Genomic DNA, 10848 nt, shown 5'->3' on the forward strand with positions numbered 1-10848 from the left:
ACTCATGAATTCTAGGTGATTCTATCTTATAAAGCCTAAGCTGACCGAGTAATTAAGCCCAAGGAGTATTTCCATACTTAATGACCTAAGCCCAATTGGGCTGGGATCCATTGGCCCAAAACTCGTTAAAAGGTCACTTAGAAAGCCCGTTAAAGTAGAAAAAAAATCACCAAAGAAGAAAGAGTTAAAAATTTTCAAAACTTTTAAATTAAATTTCTAAGTTTGGCTTGGTTTTGTATTGCTACAATGAGAAGATTTTCTTAAAAATATACCTTAGAGTTATATATAAAAATGTTTTCTTGAGTGATAACTGGCTCCAATTAGATTATCTAAAAGTTATCAAGTGAATTTAGTTATTTACTGACTTTTTTAATTTGGCAAGTTGACCGAATTTTGTGGGTATATTCACTGCAAACCCTCACGAGACTACAACTCGTCCACTAGGGTAACCTAGGGGTTTAAAGGCTTGTTGTATGCGCTAAATACAACCGCGATTCCTGCGAAAGTGAGTTAGGATTTTTTTTATTTTCTTTTCTTTGCTAGAGGACTACCAAAGTTTAGGTGTGGGGGTATTTGATAATCACATTTTATTATAATTTTATACCCTCATTATCTATTTTATATGAATAAATATACTATTAATAATTATTTTTATCTTTAATTACAGGTTAATGAAGAATAAATCTCAAAACCCTCATCTCTCAACAAAAAGCCCATAATTTAATGAAGAAATGAAGCCATGAAGCCCAATGAATTCTTTCAAGTATTTAATGAAGAGATAAATCAAAGCCCAAGCCCAAGAGTCCAAGAAAAGCCCAATGTCCAAAGCCCAAAAGCAAACAACAACAAGAAGCTGCGGACAGCAAAAGGAGAAGGGCAGGCATCGATGCCTGCATCGATGGCGGCATCGATGCCTGCATCGATACCGACATCGATGCCTGCATCGATACGCTGGGCAGTTTGTTACGAATCTAAGGCTGAAATTTGTTATTTTTGGATAAGATTTTAATCCAATGGCTCTCATTCACTGATGTTTACTATAAATAGGGGTAGAGAGTGAGGGGTTAGAGGTGTGAAAATTTTGTAAACTCCTTTTGGAGAGGAGGGCTACTCTTAATTGAGAAGGCCTTCCAAAATTATAACTTTTTGTTGCAATTAATAATAATAATTTTTTCACCACTTTAAATTTTTCTCTTCTTCTCTTTGTTGGATGATGAAGATGAAGATGAAGATGGAGAATTATTTGAATGTTTGCATTTCTTTTCTTTTTCACTTTTATTGCTTATTAGTTTAGATTTATTTATATGCTTGTAGTTAGATTTTATTTTCTTGTTAAATAGCCAAGAGGCTAGAACCCTCTTGCCTTAGATTTATTTTATGCTTCTAGAGTAGATTTATTTTCGTGCATTTAATTCTTGCAATTTTATTTTATAGTTTAGATTTTGTAATTTATTTTGTAGTTAGATTTTAATTTCTTGCACTATTCACCTTGAGGCTAGAACCCTCTTGGGTTTAGTTTTTCTTTTTGTTTATTTTTATTTTGTTTGATTCGCCTTTAGGCTAGAACCCTCTAGGGAATCACCATTTTTTAAGAAGTGGGTTCAATTTTAGATTACCTATATCTATAATTGAATCCACCATCTTTAATTTCTTGCATTTTCTTTTATTCTTGAATTTTATTTTCTTTATTCTTAATTTTTATTTTCCTTTTCTTTCTTGCCTTATTGATCATATTCATTCTTTGTCACATCCACTCTCACTTATATTTCGTACCGATTTACACACTATCACTTTCACTCTTTCTATCTCTCCACAATCATATTCACTCATCACTCCTATTTGTCATGCACACAACATAAGAACCGATTTTATATTTTCTCCTACAAAACACCTTCCTCGTGGGATCGATATCTTAAATACTATAACTTGACACAGTTGTGCACTTGCAACCTTTTTGGTACATGTTTATGCCACATCATTATACAATATATTGATAGAATATATGACTAAATGAATATTATAACAAACACACATATGAATACATATCATGTAATTAACCAATGCTAATATATACTAAAATCATATGTCAACTAGAATATTCACCATCTACAAGTACACCATATTAATATATAAAATGATGCAATTCATAAATAATATTTTACTAAACTGAAATAGCTAATATACTAATGAAATAACTAATAGTGCGAATAATATATAAAAAAATAAAATACTATAATAATATGTGGCATTATCAGCACGATGAAAGAGAAGTTATAGGAAGAGAGGGTAGTCACAAAGCAATGGGGCAAGAAACGTGGAAAACTCCGGAGTCAAAGAGTGATAAGATAGGGACGAAACGAAATCTATCAAAAAAATAGGATAATGACTCAAGAATAGTCTCACGGATAAAATCATGATATGCGTCTAAATTATCGATTATATTCTCATTGGTAGGAACTCGGGATCGTAACCTGCATGGGCCACCACTAAAACCTGTCACGTCCCGCTTCCCAAAATACCAGTGAATCGGAACGTGAATAAGCCCGCGACATATTAGATTGAGGAGAATAAATAAAAACATTTATTCTCAACCTAATACGCTAAGCGTCAAGCAATATAAAATGCAAAGTCACAGGTCCCCGATTACCATTAGTAAGAATATAATAAACAGTTCAGAATAAAAAGTCATATCACAAATGGAATAACATCCTAGACACAAGGTTTGGGTCAAACATGCCCTTATTACAAAACAGAACAACTGAATACTGAAGAAACATAAAAATACGTTGTACAACAGAAATAGAAAGTACTACAAAAGCAACTAAGGACCATCAACTAAGAAAAGGAAATAACTGAGCTTCGGCCTATTCTTTAATTTTGTCTACAAGACACTCCTGCTGAGAATATCCTGGCTCTGGCACATCACCAAGCTGGACCTATCCATCCTCTAAATCTAACTTACACCATAGAAAACTGGTGTACGTCAGCATGCATGGCACACGAAAAGATCCCACAAGGAAAAAAGAATGGTCGAACGACCAAGACAATAACAGTTGCAACAACAGTAATGATAATAGAAGCGTGACCAATGCGATAACAGAAACAGAAATAGAAATATGTGACGATAGTAACAACTATAGAGGCATGCAACCGAAATACTAACAGTCTAGACATGATCCACTAGTAGAGTATAACAATTATAAGGAGCCAACATCATTAAGGTGATAACCAATATAAAATGATAAAAATGAAAGCTATAATTCTAGATATCAACAAAGTCTACCATAAGACACACAAACATGTTTTTCTTATTTTACATGTTATTTGAATTGGGGAAGAATATCTTCATGTATATAATCGGGTCCCCGTAAACCTGTCTGAGGGCCATGCCTTCAAGTCAAGTATTGGCCCTCTGACCCATGTATATAAAAACTCACGATATCAGGAAAGCACATGTACCCGTTTATATACATGCTATATGCTCCATCCAATTACCCTTTATAAACCCTATATTTGTCAGTTTAATTTAAGTGACTGTACATGAAATATTATGCACGAACCACAGAGTTACTGTGGAACGACTTCTGTAAAACTATAAAAATAACCGTGACCCATAACATGTCTGATCAAGAGTGCATCGTCTAGTCAATGCTATAATAGTAATAGTCAAGGAAACCTCATATCGGGATATCGATATCAAGGGAACTCAGGACTCCTCACATCAGGATATCAATATCGAATGAGTATAGCCATGCTTTGAAGCACGCTTATAAATCATGCTTTTAACTGGAGTCATCTTCATGTACAGTCTCTCCTATTGGGTATGTAAGCGTCGGAATGCCCAACGTGTATAGTTTGTAAAAGAAATTCAAAATGATGCTAGTATCCATCAGAGAAAAGATAATATTTGAGTAGACTAATCTCTTCTTGACCAAGCCGTAACACCAATCTCAAGAAGAGTAGAGCAATCTCTAAATATTTACTCTGATACATATTAGTATCACTTTGTTTGTAAAAAAAATATATTTAGGAGGTGCATGCTTCCAGAAATTTATTTCTTTCTGTTAATTACTCTTGTTAAAAGAAACCCCTGATTAGTAGAAAACAAAGAATTAAATAGACATCAAGAATCAAATATAGAGAGATATCAATTTTATTATTTCTAATGTATTACAAAATTGAAGAGAAAGAAGATGGGATCTTGGATCTCCAGACAATGGTCTGGAGCCCTCCTCCTTTTCGAAAATAAAAAAATGCAGAGGACTTTGTCGTTGTTGTTTCAAATTCTAAGTCTCTCTTTCTTTTCAATCTCTCCGTCTTTTCTTTCTCTTTTCTGTTGTTCCTTTTTTTTCCTCTTTTTTTCCTCCCCTCTCGAATGGCAAATGAGGTCTCAATTTATAGGAAAGACTAAGGGGAAGTTATCACCATGTGTTTAAAATGGATGGTGGGGGAGTTATTATAACTTCCTCAGTGAAACTTCCTTATCAAGATTGTTGCGTTCGTTTATCATACCGAACGTCTTCTTTGCTTTTCGTTTCTCAAGTGCCTATCTGCTTATCTTTCGTGTTTCTAAAATAAGTGTAATTGAGAGCTTGTATCCCTTCAAGTTGAAATAAGGTTCATATGAGGGTGGGTATCCTCGAGTTAGATTTTATAGCTAAGACTTATAATCACATGACTTTTAAATATACATAAGTTGCTGTCATCCTCAATTTAATTTTTATTTATATGAGGTACTACACCTCATATTGATTTTGATTTCTATGAAGCACTGCTGTCATCCTCAACTTGATTTTCATATATGTGAGGTACTACGCCTTATATTGATTTTGATTTGTATGAGGCACTATCCCTCACATTAAGTTTTATTGATCAAATTTGATAATTATTATATTGATTTTGATTTGTATGAGGCACTATCCCTCACATTAAGTTTTATTGATCAAATTTGATAATTATAAAGAGAATATGTGGCTCTCTGAAGCACTATCCCTCACATTAAGTTTTATTGATCAAATTTGATAATTATAAAGAGAATATGTGGCTCTCTGAATTAATTAATATGGAAGATCTATCTTCATTGGTTTAGACTTATATGAGATACTATTCCTCATATTGGTTTTATTGACAAGGCTTGTTGAGCTCATTAATTTTGACAACTATAAGGAGAAGGCATGCTCCTCTGAATAAATTAATATGGAGGGCCTATCCTTTATTTGTTTAAATTTATATGAGGTAATATCCTTCATATCAGTTTTATTTCTTATGAGGTACTATCATCCTCACAGTCAGTTTCATTTATAGGACTTGTTAATACATAATTTTTTTTTGTATCTACAAATTACCCCCCTTGGCTTACATGCTCGGTTTTTTCTTTAACCGAGTGCGTGAGCCCAAGTTTTTTTTTAAGAAACAAACCCTCACATTAATGATCTTGTTTGTTAGCTGAGCTGCAATGTCAGATTCAGGCTATAGCTCCTCAGCATATAATTGCAAATTATCAGCAGCCCCAACCCTAACTTCAAGTACAACCTAGCCAACCCCAAGTTTCCGCACAGGTCTGGTTTTAGAAACTGTGACATAATTGACAATGATTCAAATTACTTGCTTATATTCCAACATTATCTCTGCATCTGTACATTTCCGTGCTTGGTCTTAGTGGAACATAAGATTCTAATGACTGCTCATATTGCTTCCATCTTGTTTCTATTTGCAAAATGTGGCAATGTTTGACCATCATCATTATCATCATCTAAGACTTGTCTTTCCAAAATTGGGCCACTTTAGTGCAGAAGGCTTCGTGAAAGTTTTGATGTTATTTTGAGCAACTGTGGAGCCGATATAGTCCTAGAAACTAAGCTGTTCCTTAGTTATCAATTTCCAAGTTGTCTCGTTGCCTTTTCTCAAGGCTAAAATATTTAGTGTAATTATAACTTGGCATGGTGAAGGGAGAAGTTATTTTCTAGTATATACTGAATTTCTTTCAGCATGCATTACAATTTCATTAAAGTCCTTATACAAACGCTTCTTATTACAGGAATGTGATTCGTAGGGCTCTTTGTTTTATCTTTACCTCAGCCATGAACATGGTTTACTGCAGTAAATTTTATCATCTTATGGAACTGTCTCAATTTGAAGGAATCTGGAGAGTTCCTCCTTGCATGAATTTAAACCGTAAAACAAAAAGGTAATTTTACATCTTAGCTCCATGGCTTTCACATGCTTAAAATTCCCTTTAAGAAATTAGTAACCATCAGAGGTCAACTGCTGGTCATGGGAAAACTTAATTTTCTTCTGTCAAACTTTCTCAATTTGCATTATCCCTCATAACTGACCTTTTAAAAAGAAAGGATTAGATCATGATGACCTTGCATATAAGCACGTTTAGGAAAGTGTTTATGGAGCAATTGCAACTGCAACAAGATCGTCCTCAGCCTCAGCCTCATCTACAACAGGAAGTTTTTTTTTTTTTAAGGCTTAGGATAAATTTATTTAATTCAAATATAATTCCTTATCTAATTAAAATTACTAAATTAGTAGGAAATAGAATCCGATTTAAAAGGGATATCAACAGGTTTTAAGATAGAATCCCAACAAAATTTGAAAAGAATATCTATTCCTATCACAATTAGGTCTTACATAGCTATATATATCCCTCTTAGTTTAATAGAGAAAAAAAAAACTATGTTAGATTACCATAAGAAGTGTGCAGGTAAATATTTTTTAACCCCCTTTTTTTTGCGTTCTCCATGTTTTTCTCTTTTTTTGTCCTGTGCGTTACGGTGTTCTCATCAGCTCTTTTTCATTTTTTAATCTTCTTTCTTTCGTCCCTTTTCTTTTCTTTGTCCTCCTTCTAATTTTTTTAGCACCTGACTTTTTCTTTCATGTGATCTTCCGTCCATTTTTTTAGTCTTTTTTTTTTCTTCTCATTTTTTTGGTCTTTTTTTTTTCTTTTTCGTCCACTTCTTCTTTTGTGGGTTTATTTTTCCTTTTTTTTGTGGTGCCAGCGCCTGATTCCTTGCTTGTTTCTTGTGATGGGGAGAGAGAAAGAGTTAGTGGTGTGGGTTTTTTCATAACGATGCCAGCACTTTTTTCCATAAGGATGCCAGCACTTTTTTCCCCATGTTTTTTACAATAACACCCTTTGTTCTTGGATTTTCTTAGATTTATTAAAAAAAATTTATTAATTCTGACATTTTATTTTATTTTGCAGGTTTCGTTGTTGATTTACTACATAGATTATCAACTATTTTCTTATCTTACTACCATAAGGTAATAAATTTATTCTTTCTTATTGAATGTAATTAAGTATTAATTAGTTGATATACTTTGTAGGTTTCTTGACCACCCGTCGAGAAATTACAGTGAGTCCTTCTAGCAAACTTTTTTTGAAGTATATAAAATAGCATAGCTATATTCTTTTTATTGATGTCAATAAACTTGTTTATATGTACAAGATATTAAAATCATCAATTACAGTATTTGAGGCTTATGTGTGATTACAATTGTAGTAGGATATGTTTGCCCCATTTTTTTTAAGGTGCATCAAGATGTCAATTTAAATTAAATTTTAGAAATTGTAGCCTTATCCTTTGTTTCAAAATTTTATTCTCAAGGTGACATGGGGTTCAAGTACGGAAGTCAAATTCCAGAACGGAGGACCATGCACCTCGCAAGCTTCATGCTTCGAGAATAAATTTTTTGAGGCATGAGCCATGATGCAGAAAATAAATTTTAGGAAACGCTAAGGCCTTGTTCCTTAATGCAAAATAGATGAACTTAGCCTTCATTCATAGAATAAATTCAGAAACTTTAGGTTGCTCTCCTCCGTTTCAAAATTTTATTCTCAAGATGACATGAGGTTCAAGTACGGAAGTGAAATTCCAGAACGGATGACCATGCATCTCGCAAGCTTCATGCTTTGAGAATAAAATTTTTGAGGCATGAGCCATGATGCAGAAAAATATATTTTAGGAAACCCTAAGGCCTTGTTCCTTAATGCAAAATAGATGAACTTAGCCTTCATTCATAAAATAAGTTCAGAAACTTTAGGCTGCTCTCCTCTGTTTCAAAAGTTTATTCTCAAGATGACATGGAGTTCAAGTACGGAAGTCAAATTTCAGAACGGAGGACCATGCATCTCGCAATCTTCATGCTTCGAGAATAAATTTTTTTGAGGCACGAGCCATGATGCAGAAAAATAAATTTTAGGAAACCCTAAGGCCTTGTTCCTTAATGCAAAATAGATGAACTTAATCTTTATTCATAAAATAAGTTCAGAAACTTTAGGCTGCTCTCCTCTGTTTCAAAAGTTTATTCTCAAGATGACATGGGGTTCAAGTACGGAAGTCAAATTCCAGAACGTAGGACCATGCATCTCGCAAGCTTCATGCTTCGAGAATAAAATTTTTTGAGGCATGAGCCATGATGCAAAAAAATAAATTTTAGGAAACCCTAAGGCCTTGTTCCTTAATGCAAAATAGATGAACTTAGCCTTTATTCATAAAATAAGTTCAGAAACTTTAGGCTGCTCTCCTCTGTTTTAAAAGTTTATTCTCAAGATGACATGGGGTTCAAGTACGGAAGTCAAATTCCAGAACGGAGGACCATGCATCTCGCAAGCTTCATGCTTCGAGAATAAAATTTTTTGAGGCATGAGCCATGATGCAAAAAAATAAATTTTAGAAAACCCTAAGGCCTTGTTCCTTAATGCAAAATAGATGAACTTAGCCTTCATTCATAAAATAAGTTCAGAAACTTTAGGCTGCTCTCCTCTGTTTCAAAAGTTTATTCTCAAGATGACATGGGGTTTAAGTACGGAAGTCAAATTCCAGAACGGAAGACCATGCATCTCGCAAGCTTCATGCTTCGAGAATAAAATTTTTGAGGCATGAGCCATGATGCATAAAATAAATTTTAGAAAACCCTAAGGCCTTGTTCCTTAATGCAAAATAGATGAACTTAGCCTTAACATCTAAACTTATTTTAAGATTCTGATGAACTTAGCCTTAACATCTAAACTTATTTTAAGATTCTATTCTCATCATCCTTATTAAATTAAAAATTTTCATGCTTAAAAACTTATTTTAAGATTCTATTCTCATCATCCTTATTAAATTAAAAATTTTCATGCTTAATTCATTTTTTATAGCTATTAATTATAATTTTATTTAATGTATAATATTTTTTTTCAGATGTCTCATTCAACTAGTATTTCTATTGGGGGTAGCCAACTAGTTAAAGAAGCTGAGTCCCATAAATCTTTGGTTATTGATGATTTCCCTATGACTTCTCATTTTTATGAAGATGAGCCCATTGATTTAAAGTTAGAAAGACATGCTCCAATGACATGTGCCTCTTCGACCATTATGAATTATCAGAAAACACACGAATTATCCGAAGATCTTAATAACTCAACTCGGGCTTTGATTGCACATTTTAGATGGGGACAATTTATAAAAGTCATTCATACTGCCTCTGCCTCTACTCTCACTCTCAATCCTTGTAAGAAGACTTTCAACCCTTGTACAGAGACTTTTCCCTCAGGTAAGAAGACTTTCAACCCTTGTACAGAGACTTTTCCCTCAGGTTCATTGACATGTTTTGCAACCGAACTTATCGCTCGAAGTAAAGGATGGGGGGATGTAAGAGAAAATAAACCTCTCATGATTGATGGATATAATGACTGGTGTCTATATATATTGCAAAAATACACTGATGCTTTAGAACGTCTTAACATCTATGGCGCTATACTTTCATCTATTGGAGTATATCATATTGACTTTCAGCTTCTGCAATCTTTCTTAGAGTGTTGGGATAAAGATCGTAATGTATTTGCTACAAAATGGGGAGATCTTTCTATCAGTTTGCTAGATATAGAGAGGATTAGGGGTCTTCCTATTCAGGGACAAGTATATGATGAATATGTACCCACAAATGAAGAACTTGAAGATCCTAAAGTAAAGCATGGTCAACCCCTCAAAGCACTGCTGAATTGTTATCAATATCTTAGAGGTATTAGTCCTGTAGACAATGTTTCTTTTGAAATGTGGATGAAAATTTTCTTTCATGGGCAACATCATAAAGTCAAGTCTAAAGGAAAACATAAGAGCAAGTCTTTTGATAGTATTCAAACTTTTGGGAAGAACACACCACTTGCAGCTTTTCTCACCTTATGGTTATGCAAATTTGTAGTTCCTTTTGACTTAACCTATATCAGACCCGATGTGTTCCTTGTGGCTGCAAGAATGGCTGATAGTAGAAAACCTTATTCCTTGGCTGTTCCGACGCTTTGTACTCTTTATCGAGAAATTAACTATTGGGTTACAGATCACTTGGCAGTATCATGCAATTGGCTAGTTCATTATCTGGTTGGATGGATTTCCTAATATTTTCCTAATTTATATGATCGGCTACCTGAAGATGACATGGAAAGGCAGTTTCTTTCTTCAAATCATAGATCAGATACTCCATTACTGCTACAAATTTCAAGAGTAATAACTTCAGGGTCCCCTTATTCTGATAAAGAGGCTAGGAACTTTTTACATGAATGAGATGATGAAAAACTTAAATGGAGACCTTATCCACTTTCACATACTTCCAACCCCATTTCCCTTGCGGATATATCGAAGCAAAATATATCAAGTTCTCATTTTTCAATTTTTCTTTCAATTCGCCAAGGTATCCTTCCTCTTAGGATGGGAAAGAATATCAAGTTCTCATTTTTCAATTTTTCTTTCAATTCGCCAAGGTATCCTTCCTCTTAGGATGGGAAAGAGGCTCTTTACTGATCTTTCAATTCGCCAAGGTATCCTTCCTCTTAGGATGGGAAAGAGGCTCTTTACTGAA

Source organism: Asparagus officinalis, chromosome 1, assembly GCF_001876935.1.
Source record: "Asparagus officinalis chromosome 1, Aspof.V1, whole genome shotgun sequence".
NCBI lineage: Eukaryota > Viridiplantae > Streptophyta > Magnoliopsida > Asparagales > Asparagaceae > Asparagus > Asparagus officinalis.